Consider the following 15,769-nt stretch of genomic DNA (forward strand, 5'->3'; position numbering starts at 1 on the left):
TCAGCTCTCACTGCAGCCAGCGATTATTTTAGTTACAGATTTTTCTGATGATTAATCAGATAAAAACATTGGAACATTTTGCAATTATTTTTATTTAAGCCTTTTTTTTTAAACAAAGTTAGAAATATATTAAAGCCTAACTCCCTTTTTAAATAAGCAAATAAATATTTTATTGCCTTAATTTAGTGAATGCTTGATCATTTTGTATCAAAAACCATATTTCTAACATCAACATGTGAAAAGCTCAGACCTTCCTGCTCGACCTGACATCAGTGCAGCTAATCTCTTGATTACTTTTTTTGGATTAACAGAGTAATAATTATATGGAAAAAGGTGATCGGTAGGAGATTTTATTTTATTTTTTACATGATTTGAACTGTGTGAAGCTAAAAGCCACTTGAGGAGTTAGAAGTACAACATATGTACAGAATAAATTTTTTAATAATCATAAATGCAAAATGTTTCCTTTCTTGTCCAGTTTTGGCTCGATTACAGTGTGTTGTTCTTCCAGTAAATATCATCATCATATTTAATATATACAGACAAATCTGTGAAGAAAAATGTCATGACCTGATTATTGTTAAAAGCCATTTAGATATTTACAGGCATATCAGTTTTAAGCAGTTTGAAAAGTACGGAGTGATTACTTTTCATTTTACATTACAATTACATTTTCCAAGGGATTATTAATCCTTCTGTTCATCCATATAACTGTTCATTCATTCATTTATTCATCCATCCATTTCCATGTTTAAACCCCAAACACTTTTATATTAAATGTTCTCAGAACCAACTGGGGAACTTTGTTTCCATACATCATTAATTATTATTGCAATAATTGCTGTAAGTAACTATTTTGCTACATTAATGGATGTTTTGGTTTGTTTATGGTATGTTATTCTGATCTACCAGCTATACCAGAATCAGGTAAAAAATTAGAAAAAAGACAATATTTAAAACTTTCACAGTAAAAAACACAAAATCTTACCAAGTATTTTGGTCTAAGTTTTAGTTTAAATATCTTAGTACACTTGAAATAAGACACTTTCACGTATCTTTCTGGGAATATATAGAAGCTTGTGTTAAGTCAATAATTCCCTAATATTGATTAAAGATGAAGTTTTAGTTCCACTAGCAGATTATTTCACTAATATAATCGTTTATGTTATGAGTTCAATGTACTAATGTGCGTGTAGTAGAAACTAGAATAAAAGTATTTGACATAATTTTGTGTTTTCAATGTGGACAGTGAAAAAAAGAATATTAATAATGCCACGTTCATTCATTCATTTCGTTTGTTTCGAACGTTTTTTAAATTTGTATGTGGAAATATCTGTGTTGGATTAATAAAGAGACGCAAAGGAAAAAAAATTCCTTATAGATATCAAGAATATTTTTGGATACTATGCAAAAGCAGCAGAACATTATTAATCTTTAATATCCTGTGGGTCAGTAGTTTGCAGCCCCACTAAACCAAATCTGGAGTAAACTCCCACATTTTATGAAATCCAGAAGAATTAAGTGTTACTTTTTAAAAAACAACAGAAAAATTAGTTTTTATCTGCCACCAACTTACAACCCTTCCAAGTTATCCTTTGTAATTTCCCCCCATTAGCACAACAAACCCGATCTCTGCTGAACTTTGAAAGGCAACGTGACAAAGGCAATAAAAGTGAAGATGTTCAAGTGGCTTTTTCCTGGAAACGTGTCAGTGGGATAAAAAGAAACCCAACCTCTGTGTGAAATCACAAAAAGCCCTGTATCACACGCTGCATTTTTGTTCTACTTTGTTCTCTCTACGGCAGCGTACCAACCAGAGCAGACAAAGAGCGAGCCTTGATGTGCGATCAGTGCACAGATTGTGCAGACTACCTGAGAGGGCAAAACAATGACAATCAGCTCACATCTTACTCTTGCTGTGAAAAGCAGAGGCCATCAGCAAACAGAAAACAAAGCAGGGAAAAACTGCCTAATTTGATCAACACAAACTAGAGCCATCGTTGGGTGCCAAATTCAGATGGAAAGATTATTCAAATTAGTTTTTAATAAAGCACTTGGGTGTAGTAGTTTATTGTTCAATGCAATTTGTTCCAAATCAATCACAAACTTCAACATAAGTTGCTGGAATTTTAAGTGACAGTTCAACGTGAAGTAATGCATGAATTAAGAGGAAGCAGGGCCAGATTTAAGAGAACAAGGGCCCCAGGGCTGGAGCCAGTTTTGGTGCCCAAAACAACATAAGAGAAGAAGAAAAGGAAGAGTTTTACTCATGTAAATTACAGTATATTAACAGGAAGACCTGCACATGAGTAGGTTTAAAACGTCCCATCTGAGACGGTTGGTCACATTAATACTCGTTATGAACATGATGAGTAATAATCATACTCATCAAGATGATAACTAATAATCATGATGAGTATGATTATTAAATGCTGATAAAGTACACTGAAGCTTGTGGATGTAATGTGATCAAATCTGAAAAGGTTTAAGGAATATGAAAACTTTTGTAATGCATTTTAAATCAATAATCTATGAGTGTTATTTAGTTGGGTTTTTTTCCTCAACTGTTTCAGAAGCTAAATTAGGACTGGGCAATGAATCAATTTAAATAGATTAATCAAATTTTTGGTTGTTGAAGATAAAAATTTTGGGAAGATCTGAACTTTGTTTCACAATTCGCTTCTTGGGTTTTCATAGTTCAGAGTGAAGTCAGCACGCTCAAGGCGGCCATCTTGTTTGACAAGCATGTTTAAGAGCTTCAACTCTACAACAAAACACAAGCATGGGACAAAGATATTTTTTTAGGAAAATAAAGTGATGTACAGTTGTAATATGAAAATAAAGTAATACAACAAAATTCTCATGTTCAATCATTCAATACTGAATGATTGAAATAAAAGCCACTTTTATTTTCTGTCATTTGTAATTTCTCTTTTAGAAAGGAAGGAGCAAAAAAAAAAACAAAAACAAAAATTGATTAAAATCGGATCTGGTATTAAAAAAAATCTGATTTTATTTTTAACTCATATCACCCTATGATGAGTAAAGGACAATATGACAATAAAAGTGACAATAAACTATTTATTACATGTTTTTTAGGCAACTGTAAAGCTGTGATAGAGCAATTATAGCCCCACAAATACTTGAAAAACATTCCCTGTAATGTGCTTTTAGGACACCAGCCACATAAACTGGGGCGATTTGCATCACTAAAATGTAATTTATTAGAATGTGATTGATGCTTTCATTGAACAAGAAGTGGAGAAAACTGTTTTGGGGAGTTTCAAACATCAATTAGAATTTATCATAGCGACGATAATCATGATAAATGATAAACAATACAATAAATGCCTGCTAAAGATTACTGTTATTTATTCTTAAAAGTATCCCTGAAATAAGCCGAAAATTCAATGCTTCCTCTTCCTGATCTCTGTTTCAGACAAACGTCTGAGCGTCAAACTAAAACATAAATTTAATTCCCAAGCAGAGTTTTGGTAAACACTACAACTCTCAACAAGCTTTCAGATATCAGGAGAAAATCCTTCAGTGTGAGATATGGGGGCGTTTGGAGGACATTCGTGTATTTGTGCAGCTCAGAGGTCATACGACGCTCAAATCAGAGCTGTAAATATTTCTACCGAGGCAGTTAGTCGTCTAATGAGACAGAGGTGGATCATACAGGAGACCCCAAATGAGGTCAAAACCTGGGCAGCAGTGAGATATTTCACTTCACTTCGCTGATGGGGTAAAAATTATTGAGTGAGAAAACACTTCAATTCCAGATTATTGTAGAAGATTGGAGGTCAAACAAGCTACGCAGCATGCCAGCCGGCTGGGGTCACACGTTTTGTCACAACAATCTAGTTGGTTCAGCAATCCGGCAGCTCTAGTGTGATCTGGTTTATCATTCTCGGACAGTGACTGTGCGTAGTTTAGTCTTGAGCTGAGATGATTCAGTGTCCTGATGGAGATAGAGAGACCCAACAAGGAGCTGTGTGTGTGGGAACCGCTGGAAGAAAGACAACATTCAGCAGAGTGTGAATCATTCATTAGCACCTCTGAGCAGAGAGCGATGCAAAGATCACATGCCTGTGGCAGCGTTCGGCTTACCTGGCCATGCTCTCAGTATTATGCGATATGAATAATGCACAAACATGCAAATCAATTCTAGAAGATACAGAAACATTTTCACATGTTAAAGCAAACATTTTGTAATTTACTGGGATTTTATGACAGAGCTGCAACATTAGACAGTGGAAGGAAAGTGCATATGGTTATTTTAAATATATTTTATTGAAAAAACGCAAAATATTACCAACTATTTTAATTTAATTCTTGTGCATTTTTCTTAGCACACTTGAAATAAGACACAATAATTTGCAAGTAACTTTTCAGAAAGACATAAAAGTAAGTAAAGTTAAATACTGATAAAAACAAAAAAGTATTAGTTCCACTGGCAGATTATTTCACAAATTTTTTCCCGTGTTAAAAGTGACGCCCTTGCTAGTTCCACTGGCTGTGTTACCTAGCAACGGCACCCAAGCCCAGCCCGTCACCTAGCAACCCAGCTTTATTTCCACTGGGAGATTATTTCACTTAAAACAAAAGGAAAAACTTTCTTGTTATAAGTGAACAATCTGTCAGTGAAACTAGTATTTTTTCATCAATATTGATAAATTATTGATACAAAACAACCTCCTATATCTTCACAAAAAGGTACTTGTAAGTTAGTTTTGTTTTATTTCAAGTTTACTCAGATGTTTGCACTAGAAACTAGGTCAAAAATACTTGGAGGATTTTATATTTTTGCAGTGACTTATTTTTTAAATGCTTAGGGTTCTATTTTTAGATTCTGGAAGAGGTTTAATAGGGAAAAAATATTGAAAAATTCAAAATATTTATAAAAATATTCTGAAGTACCACCACAAAATCAATGCATGTGATTGCAAAAAAAAATTACTGAAAGAAAAAAATCACAAAAATAATTACAAAAAAAGAAAAGATAGCAGAACAGCTGGCATTTCCAGTCCACTTCAACAATTATCCACTACTTTGTCAAGGCCTCTCACATAAAATCCCAATAAAACACCTGAAGGTTTGTGGTTGTAACAAGACAAAAAGTAGAAGTTTAAGTGGTCTGAATACATAAAACATAAGGGGAATTTCAACAGTTTTCATTGTACGCTCCATTTTGTTGTATCAATAAACCTGAAGGCCTGTGAAAATATGTTTAAAAATCCACCATGCTGTAGTTTTTATAAACAGAGATAAGATAGTATTGGGTTTACTGCTGCTCATTCCACATTCACACACATGCAGACAGCATCACATCAATAATTAAAGACGAGGAGCAGGCCAAGATCCACAACGTGAACGTCTCACCTCTGAGGGCCATTTGAGCTGCCGTCAGTCAGACGAATCGCCGCGTTACGTCATTCATCACATCGAGCTGCTTCTCATGCAGGTATAACAAACAAAGACTATTTCCATCAGGCTGTTTTTTTTTTTTTTTGTTGATTACGCAAACAAAAAAAACACAGACCACTGCAATGCTGTAGTTTCGACTCATTATTCCTCAAACGCCATGACATCCGTAGAGTACCAATATAATGTTAAATACAACTCAAAGTATTTTCTTTTTTATAACCAAGCTTTTATAAGTTTAACCACGTTTATCCAGAAACTTTTACTGAAAATCTGACTTTGCTGCACCAAAATGAGCCGTTATTTCATTTAATTAAACTCAACTAAATATAGGAAGAGATTTAAAAGAAAGTATGGCTGAAACACTTGAAAAAGTTGTTATTGATAATAGTTAATATTTTTGTTTTAATTATCTGAAATACTGCCTAACTGGTGGGGTGACCTTTTCTGCTTTATCCAGTTTTCCCTCCAAGTCATTATTTTTTATTATTCTTAGGCAGATATTAGACACAGTGACGGAACATTCAACTGCTGCTGTGCAAGTTACCTAGCAACAGCTTTGTTGCTAGGTAACCAAAGAGTGAGTGAGTTAGTTGATTCCACCAACCTTGTTTGGCAGCTAAAGCCTTTTCCTCTGCCTACATCTCCCAGAATGCTCCCAGAACAGTTAAAATATTCAACATTGAGAATATAAACTATCAGGTGTATTATCTATTGATATTGATCACATGTCTATGTCTATCGCAATATATTGTTATTGATTTATTGTCCAGTCATAAAAGAAAGTGATCCAAATCCTGTTCTTATAATTGAGAATACATTTGTTTAGACAACAACAAAAAAAGGAAACTTGATCCATATCTTCCAATAAAGCAAACATGCAAAATCATGTTTTAATTTTTGGGTTACCCTCTGTGTCCTACACGCTCCTGTGTTATTTGTAAGTTAGTTTTGTCTTATTTCAAGTGTACTAAAATATTTGCACTAAAATCTAGACCGAAATTACATGGTAAGATTGTGTTTTTGCAGCGTAGCTTCTGTATACTTAAATAATTAACCAAGTCTGAGAACATCTTGTCCTAAAAAAGGGGCTGAAAAGCATTTCACCAGATACAAAAAAATAAATCAGCTAAAGCTCATTATCCATTCTAAAAGCTGTCTTTGCTTGAAGTTTGTAACATTACTTGGGAGTGCAAAGCAGACAGATCGTGTGGCATCTTCAGACAAAGCTCAGTGTAAATCCGCACTGAGCTGACTCAGGAGAAGCCTTCATGATCCACTCACAACTGCCTCATTACCTCCAAGCAGACACAAAGAATAACAGGCTGAAAAGCCATTATGTGCTGAAGCTGCAGACAAAGACAGCTTCTATTTTCGCAAGGAACTATTTTGTGCCTTGAAACAGCAGCGAGCTAGAACATTACAAACTCAGCCACTCCTTAATGGGATTACATGAACATCAGAGATACAGCTCAATACGCTGGCGGACCTGCTAGGACCACAGCGAGCACCATAAATATATTGCAGTAATGCGGTTAGCTGGTCTCATGATGTCAGCATGCTGAGAGGGCCAACAGCATCCTCCCTGCAAACAAAGTCACACACTGAGGCACGGCTCAGTGTGTGTTCACGACAAACAATCCTTGTTCTCAGCAGCAATATGTATTGCGACAGACACGTGATCAATATCACTAACTAGTACATCTGATAAAATATTCAAAATACAATATACAGAACATTCACTGAACTCCAATCCAGAACTGCACAGCATTCTGGGAGATGTAGGCAGAGGAAAAGGCTTCAGTTCCTAAACAAGGTTGGTGGAATCAACTAACTCACTCCCTCTTTGGTTACCTAGCAACTCACTCATTCTTTGGTTACCTAGCAACAACATGTTGAGTAACTTGCACAGCAGTATTTAACCGTTTTGCCACAGTGCCTGATAACTGTTTAAAAATAAACAATGGTGTGGAGTGAAAACTGGATAAACCAGTAGAGGTCATATCACCAGTTTCACAATATTTCATATATTTAAAACAAAACAAAAAACAATAATTACTGAAAGACAATTACAGACATCAACTGGTATGAACTGCTTATATTGGGATAACTTGTTCAGCCATTTCATCCAGTTGAGGATTAACAATGAGAGGTCATCTTGTTTTTAAAATGTTCACTGCAAAAACACAAAAAACAATTCTAGTGGAAATATTTTAGTAAACTTTAAATAAGACAAAACAGGCATACAAGTAGCTGTTCAGCAAGATAGGAGTTTGTTTGGTTAATATTGATGAAAAAGTACTAGTTCTACTGGGAGATTAATTCACTTATAAATATCTTGTTAGAAGTAAAATAATCTGCAAGTGGAACTAATACTTTTTCATCAATGTTTAGGAATAATTCACTCAAAACAAGCTCCTGTAACTTGCTAAAGAGTTACTTGTAAGTTAGTTTTGTCTTATCTCAACGAAATTAAGATATTTGCACTAGAAACTAGATCAAAATACTTGGTAAGATTTTGGGTTTTTTACATGTTTTTGTCAATCCTTCAGAAAATCACAACCTTGAACAAGTGACACAGCCTTGTAATTATGTGTTTTTCAGACTCGTATTGCCATTTTAGAGCGCAATCAAGTAACTATCTTACCTTCAGTTGTTTAAAAAATGCTATATATATCAAATATGACAACACAGATTTTACTTTATGATTTAACATCTTGAAATTGGGCCTCTGCCTCTTTAAAACCTCCTGCTCTTTCTGAACTCCGCCTCCAGAAAGTCAACACAACATTGCTAGTCTATTTACTCTTTAACAACGTTTTTACCAGAGTTGCACTGAGAAGTAGCTCATATAATGAGCAGTTCCACCAGGTGTTTGCTACTTGCTGCTGGCTAGTCTGAAGGAGCTGAGTAGGGGAGTCACAGGGGAGGCTCTGTGCCGCAGCTCCGACGAGGAGCCACGGCTCAAAGGTGGCATTAGGTTTTGCACAGCTGAATGGTTGCCATGGAGATTAAAGGACATTAAACACATTAAAGAATGAAAGCAACACTCCAGGTATGTTTTTGATGAGGGAATAATATTATTACATGATGCAAAGCTAAAAAAAATTTGATTTTACATGATACTGTCCCTTTAAAACACTCGTTACGAATGATTCAAGAAATTTGCAAACAGGTTTAAGGTGCTTTCCCAGCCTCTAAGCTCCCTAGATGCCACAGATGCACGGTGTCTGATGGCATTACACTCTCTGGGTTGCATGTTTAATCTCCAAAAACTCCACTTAACATTCCAAGACGGCCAGGAAATTTTTTTACTCGTTAGAATAAATTAAGAATATTTCGAGAATAAAGTCATAATATTTAAAGAATATAGTAATAATTCCTTTGAGAATAAAGTCATAATATATTTCAAGCATAGGATCATAATATTTCAAGAAAAAAGTTGAAATGATACAAGAAAAAGTTGATAATATGAGGTCATAATATTTTATGAATTAAGTTACAATATTAAGAGAATAAAGTCTAAATTTATGACGTTATTCTCATCATACAACAACTTTATTCTTGTATGAACATGTATTCATTCCTGTACAACTTTATTCTTATACTTTTATATCTTTAATTTTCTTAGCATGACCCTAATACTCCGTTGTATGTTTCTTACATATATTGAGCCTCTGGGGGGGGTTTTAAAAAAAGGGAACAGAAACAAAAGAGAAGTGTAAGAAAACAGAGCAAAAGTTACACTGACCTACTAACAGCTCATCAGACTCCTTTATAGAGGTCTAAAACAGGCACGTCACGCCTACAGAGCAGAAAACAGGTACAGCCTGAGTGACCAATCAGAATAGAGGTCATCCTTAAAGAGACAGAACCCATTTTCTAAGAGGATGAAAACGGTTCAATAAAAAAGAACAAATATCATTGTCTCCCTTTAGTGAGATGTTGCTTTGTGCTATTAGATTATTATTAGAACCACTTTATCTGATTTCACCATGAAGGGAAGTCACTCTGACCTCACAAAACAAACTTTACTATCATCAGCCGATTCCTACAATACCAGTCAAGTTTTCCACATTTTTTCCAGCTAAAAATAGCTCTGAGTGCTTTCACAGGATTACATCATAGCAAGGTACGGATTCGTGGAGCAAAGGAGGCTCGATGACTCGTCCGTATCACATGCTAGTGAGACAGGAAGAAACGACAGGTGGAATTTCCCCTTCTCTCTCGCTCCTTTCCCTCTGACGTCATGTTCGGTCAGAGAGCGCGCGCTGCTGCCGCTGCTATCAAACATGTCCGACAAGGTGATCGTCAGGTGTTAAATAAAGAAGAAGAAAAAAGCTTGGGTTCGTTTTACAGCAGTTTACGATTAGGGAACTTTGCAAACGTTTCCCCCTCCCATCTGCTAACAGAAATAAGCCCAGAAAAGGGTAATTTTTTTTTTTACACGTAGAAAGCGGAAGTTCAATAGTTTTATTTCTCTTTTCACAAGTCGGTTCCTGCCTTTCAGCGAGTGGTTTGAGGCTTCAGCCATCTCATGACTGGCTGTTTAGTCACAGCATATGAACATTGCCATCTTGTGGTTATTCTTAAGATGCCAAATGACACTTATTTCCACATTAATGACCTGGAAAATACAGATTCAAATATATGGCATGGAATAGCATGAACAAGTTATAAACTTATAAACACTTCAATTCCTTTTTAAAATACAATAAACATTCTAATGCCTAAAATGAAATAATATAGCTCTTGATTCTTTGCAGCTAAAATGATCAACATGTGAAAAGCTTTTTTATCCATAACGGGATAGCAAAAGGTGTTTAATTTTTACAGAATTTGAACTGGGTTAAACTAAAACTGCCACTTGAGTTTAACATGTTTATAGACAAAAATGGTCTTTTTTAATCTTTAATGTTAATTTTTTTAATGTAAATTTTTCTCTGAGAAGTCTGTTTGCTCCAGTTAACGATTAATCGATTGCTAAATTATTTGATGAATATTTCAATAATCCATTCATCACAAGTCATCTAATAATTAATCGTTTCAGCACTATAAATTTCACATTTACAATTAATTAACCAAAGTACATAAAATCACATATAAAGTGTGAGATTTACTGATAGATCCTAGCAATTTGATTTGGTTCTGATTTTTAGGTTGATGATTCAATTCAGAAACTATTTTCAATTCTGAAACAGTTTACTCAAATAAAACATTTATTTAAAACAATATGTGCTTCCAAGAAGTGATTCACACCACTGTACTGCCATCTTGGTAGGCAGGAGGAGTGCAAAGAATTGATAAACTATAGCTTCGAGACCAACAAAGAGTGCTCAAAAACTATAATCGAGTAACGTTTATAATGTACTTATATTGTTTGTAAATTAGATAGAGCTAGTTCTATCTAGCATGTGGCTCATTTTTTGTCGTCATAGCAACTCCAGTTAGTTACGGATTCCTACCAAGATGGCTGTTAGCTACAAAGTTCCCGGATGTGTGACGTCACATGAGAGCTATGTATTCTATAAAGTTCCAGTCTGTGTCAAATTACATCAGTTTATATTTAAGCAAAAACAAGTTCATGCATATAAATTCTGTAACTTAAATTACCCGAATTAGCCTAGCTTAGCTGTCTGACTTTTACTTTAAAAAATTATCCAGGAATTATTCAAAATATTATTTTACAAAATAAATTAAGCATTGATTCAGAATTCACAGGATGAGGTCTGTTACGATAACAAATTTTGCTGGGCAATAAATCCTCCCGGACGTTATTGCGATAAACAATATTATTATTATTTTGAGACCATTTTCAAGTAATATAACAGAATGGCATAATAATGCAAGTACAGCCTCTCAAATATCAATAACCTTTAAATTCTACTGAACATTTAACACCGGAACTGGAAGACATTTTAAATATTCAAAATACATAAAGCAACAGAAATAAATAAAATGAATTAAGAAGTCTATGTAAACAGAATTATCCTTGGAAAAAAAAGGGGCTAGTTGAGACCAAAACACCAAACCAAAGACTTTTGTCATCCAGTTTTTAGTGGAAAGAGAGAAAAGAAAAATAAATAGCCATGCAAATGGAAATGACTGAGTTTGTTTTAATTTAGCATGTGATTAATTGATTTATTGCAAAAGGTCTACCAAGGACTAGGAATTGTGATTCTCTATAGAATCGATTTTTTTCTGCACCTCCATTTCAAACATTACCACACAGCAACTTGCAAAAGAAACAGCTGTAGTCTTTCCCATCTCTTACAAGGCTTCCCTGAAAGCATTTGTGGAACTGGAGTGCTGCTTTCTACATGGGATAAAAGCCCAGTTCTGCTTTTTGTGGAGTTGAATCAATATCAAGGCCCATTAAGGCGGGCGGGTACATCTTCAGCAAGAAGAGGTGTCTGATGTCTGAGGAACCCTTCGCCATGAAAAAGAGAGCGGCAGCTCTTCGCTGCTGCTGTCCTGGGTCATCAGAACGAGTCGGAGCAGCTCAGACTGCTGCCAAAGACAAAACGGTGCCAGGATGAGGAGGATACCAGGAACTGTTCTGGCCTCCGCACTCACAATCCACTGGTCCGAGGCTGTTTTCCTGCAAACCCAAAGCTATCAAAGCAGAAAGGAATGGGGCGAAGGAGGGGCTGGTGTGTGGGCAGCAGTGTGGCAAGACGTTCCTAAAGCAAGGGCAAACGATTGAAACAAACAGGATGACCTCATGGTGGAGTATATTTGGAAAGCCTTGATAATTGTTTTCTGGGGACTGAAGTTTCCAATTATCCACCGGGTCTGCCAGTGTTCCCACCATGGGAAGACTTCAGAGGGACTAACGGGAAGGGAGGGGTCGGTGGAGGGGCGGTGGGTCGGACGGCTGGTCCTCTCTCTAGTGGGACGGTAAAACTAACATTTCGTAACTCTCCTCCCTTCCCTCTGCGTCACGACTGCCTGCTCTGAAGTGAGCAACCCTGGCCAGCCAATGAAACGCTGTTTGTCTGTCCCAGGATACAAGCATCTCAGCCCAAAAATGTAAACATCTGGCAAACATTTTGACTCCCCACAGATCAGGGTGGATGAACAGTATGAAAAAAGCATTTCAGACATGCATTTGTAGAAAACGCAAAGCATTTTTCTCATAGATGTGATCTGATCGCGTCTTTGAGTTTTAGTCAATATGTTCAGCCTGGAATGGTCTAAAGCAGGGGTGTCAAAGTCAAATGGACGGAGGGCCAAATAAAAAATTTAGCTACAAGCCGAGGGCCGGACTGATCGAATGTTCATTGAGATTTTTTTAAATGACGCATTTGGTCTAGTGCAGCGGACCGCCCAAGCAAATTTCCTGCGGACTGATAGAACGGGGGGGGGTTGTGCATCTCGCATTTTTTCAGACGGGGTGCCGGCTTGCTGCGGGCCGGTTCTAATAATAAATCAAGATCATCCCAGGGGCCGTAGAAAATCTTCTCGCGGGCCGGATGTGGCCCGGTGACATATGTGGTCTAAAGGAAAGAGTGACACATTCTGCATCACCTAGCAGGTTTTTATTTCTTGCTTTTAAATAAAGCTGGATGGTCAACTTTATACTTTATATAGTAATGGAAACTTTTACTTTTCCATATTTTTTCATGTTACCACCAGAAACATAAATGTGATTTTGTCCTAACTGAAGGCGACTTGAATCTCTTGCAAACGCTAAAAGGTTTTACACCATTTCACTCAACAAAAACCAGGTGAAAACAAAAACATTCCCACAGCATGATTCAGCCTCTACCATGTTTTATGACGAGGGATGGTGAGTTTAGGGTGATGCACAGTCCTAATTATTCCATCAATCTGATTTTAGAGAACTCTGGATTCTCTCTGACTTCACCGATTAATCCCAATTGGGTCTAAATTTGGCCCACGTATTTTCAACAAAATCAACCAATTTTATTTATGGGAATTAGAGTAAAGGGGGCTGAATACAGAGCACTTTATATCTTAAAATATTTAGAAATTAGAACACAATTACACATTAGTGTGTTTTAGCTGGAATACGATTGTAATTGCTAAGGCAGGGCAAGTTTATTTGAGCAACAATGCTATCCAAATTGCTTAACATGATTAAAATATAAAAAACAAACATTATGTTGTAGTGATATAATACAGGAAAGTAATAAAAATTTAGACTAAATACTAAAACTAATCATGATTCAGTTGGGAAGGCAAATGAGCAAATTGGTTTTAGTCTTGATTTAAATTAACTTAATTTCGGCTGTTTTGCAGTTTTCTGGATGTTTGTTTCAGATGAGAGAAACATAAAAACTCTATGCTGCTTCTCCATGTTTGATTCTGTTTCTGGGGGTCCAGAGTTCACCAGAACCAGAAGACCTGAGTGGTCTGAAAGGTTGATACAACAACAACAGATCTCTCAAGATCTTGTTGGGACATTAGTAGGAGTGCACCAATGATCGGCCCCAGCTTCCTTAATTTTGGGATATCGGTGATCGGCCAACACTTAAATTTGTGACAATCTTATCCACAGATCGTATCTATATTGGCAAATGTCTAAAAAATCAACCACTCTGTCCTTTGACTTTGCAAAAGGTCTTGTTTGCATGTTTGCAGTTTACAATAATAACTGTTTGCAAATCAGTGACTTTCTTGCTATATTTAGCAACATTTCAGACAAAAAAGTCAGTACTAGCCAAAGTCAAAATCGGCAGGTTAGCCTTATTAAAGATCGGTAATCGGTGATAGGCCAGAAAACTGCAATCGATGCACGCCTAGACATTAGTTTTTTCATTCCTGGAAATGTTCCTGAGGTGATATAAGACTGACTTTGTAATTATATTTATGTGTCTCTGAATGTTTATTTCTGAATCCATCACTACGAGGTTTCCGTTCTGATCACTAGTTTCTAGGTAAAAGCAGAAGGTGTGCGCTGACTCTTAACCATTTCTCTTTAGGCCCAGACATTCAGTTTTTGTGTACTTGAATAAAGTTAAGGAACATAACTTTGTTTTAATGCTCCAACACTTCCAGAAACTCCTTAACTTACACCCAACATCCCACAAAATGCTAAACATTGTACCAAAAATGATGAAAAGTTGAAGGGGAGTGAAGACTCTTGCAAGGCGCTGCCTCTGACCAGGTCAACACAACTGTATACTGCTCATAACAAAACACTCCCTTCAAATAATGAGCAACTGAGAGACAAAACAACAGCCGTATTCTTCTGTGACTTGTGACTGCTATAAGAAGTGCAGAGACTTTTCAGCGTGGTCTCACTGTGGTCACATGCCAGCTGACTGACACAAAGGGGAGTCGCTGTAATCTATGGAGTAGTGTGGGGAAAGACCTTCAGGCTGGTGTACTCCGGCTGGTTATTAACAACATCTTTTGATCTCACTCACATTAATTTAACAGCACACAGAGTTTTGTACTTGTAGCATTCACAAGTAAGTCTTGATAGCAACTTACTCAACCTTTAGACTTCACATTTTATTCCCCACTAGATAATAAAAAAAATACTAACCCAAATCAACTTCCCAGCAAACAGTCACACCAACATGGAAGATTGTATTTAAATCCTGTTTGTTCTTACCTCGGAAGAAGATGTCATCACTGAAGCACAATCCGGGCTTTCTACAGGTACTTCACATCATAAAGCGTCCAAATACATAATGACTCCTTTCAGTACGACTCGGCAGGCTGTAACTGTGCAAAAAGCTACATCATCGCTCTGGCAGCCGTCAGATTTTACCCTCCCGTTGCTGCTTTCGTGTGCTTCCTGACACAAGGTCGCGGTTTTCTCCGACAGAGGCTGCTGATGCGTGGGGAATTCCTAGCAGTCACATTTTCCTGGGAAATAATTGGCCCGACAACAAAGTTTGGCAAAAGCCCTGCAAGTTCGCCTGTCAGCACCGAGAGAGCACGACAGGTTCAGCGTTGAAATTAAGTTACTTTTTATTTTACATCATATCCCGCTTCCTTAAAAATACGGAACAAAAAACAGGGATTTTAAGTCATTAACGGGAGATTAACATCAAACAGGCTGGACAATAAAACCGTTTTATGAAACGTTACTCACTCGCAGGTGTTCATTTGAAAACTGGTAGGCTCGAACGCGTATTTTGAGGACGCAAGTGCCGTTTGCTTTCCTCGCCTGTACTCCGCTGGCTGATAAGAACTGACACAGAGAGAAACAACTGGTAATGTGCATCTTCCGGGAATGAATGTCCAATGTGGGATGAGGGTAATACACGATAATTCCTGAACGGGCGGGGTCTGTGGGGATTTTCCTTCCTCGGAAAACATTAAAGGGTGATATTTGAACATCATCCGACTGCTGCTATGCTACGTC

General features: G+C 36.7%; 1 protein-coding gene across 4 annotated transcripts in view; it reads right to left on the reverse strand.

Moving 5' to 3' along the window:
- Positions 1-15,649, reverse strand: part of elf1 (E74-like ETS transcription factor 1) — a 59,116-nt gene extending 43,467 nt beyond the window's left edge. The window contains exons 1-2 of one of the 4 annotated variants that reach the window (XM_044126577.1): positions 15,497-15,649; positions 15,011-15,267 (exon numbers count right to left, since the gene is read on the reverse strand). The gene's annotated coding sequence lies outside the window, so the exon portion shown is untranslated. Of the gene's footprint in view, positions 1-15,010 lie in introns of all 4 variants that reach the window. The other 3 variants (XM_044126576.1, XM_044126578.1, XM_044126575.1) reach the window with 3 other exon arrangements.
- Positions 15,650-15,769: the final 120 nt, after the last annotated feature.

This window comes from Gambusia affinis, linkage group LG09 (genome assembly GCF_019740435.1).
Source record: "Gambusia affinis linkage group LG09, SWU_Gaff_1.0, whole genome shotgun sequence".
In the NCBI taxonomy this organism is placed as follows: Eukaryota; Metazoa; Chordata; class Actinopteri; order Cyprinodontiformes; family Poeciliidae; genus Gambusia; species Gambusia affinis.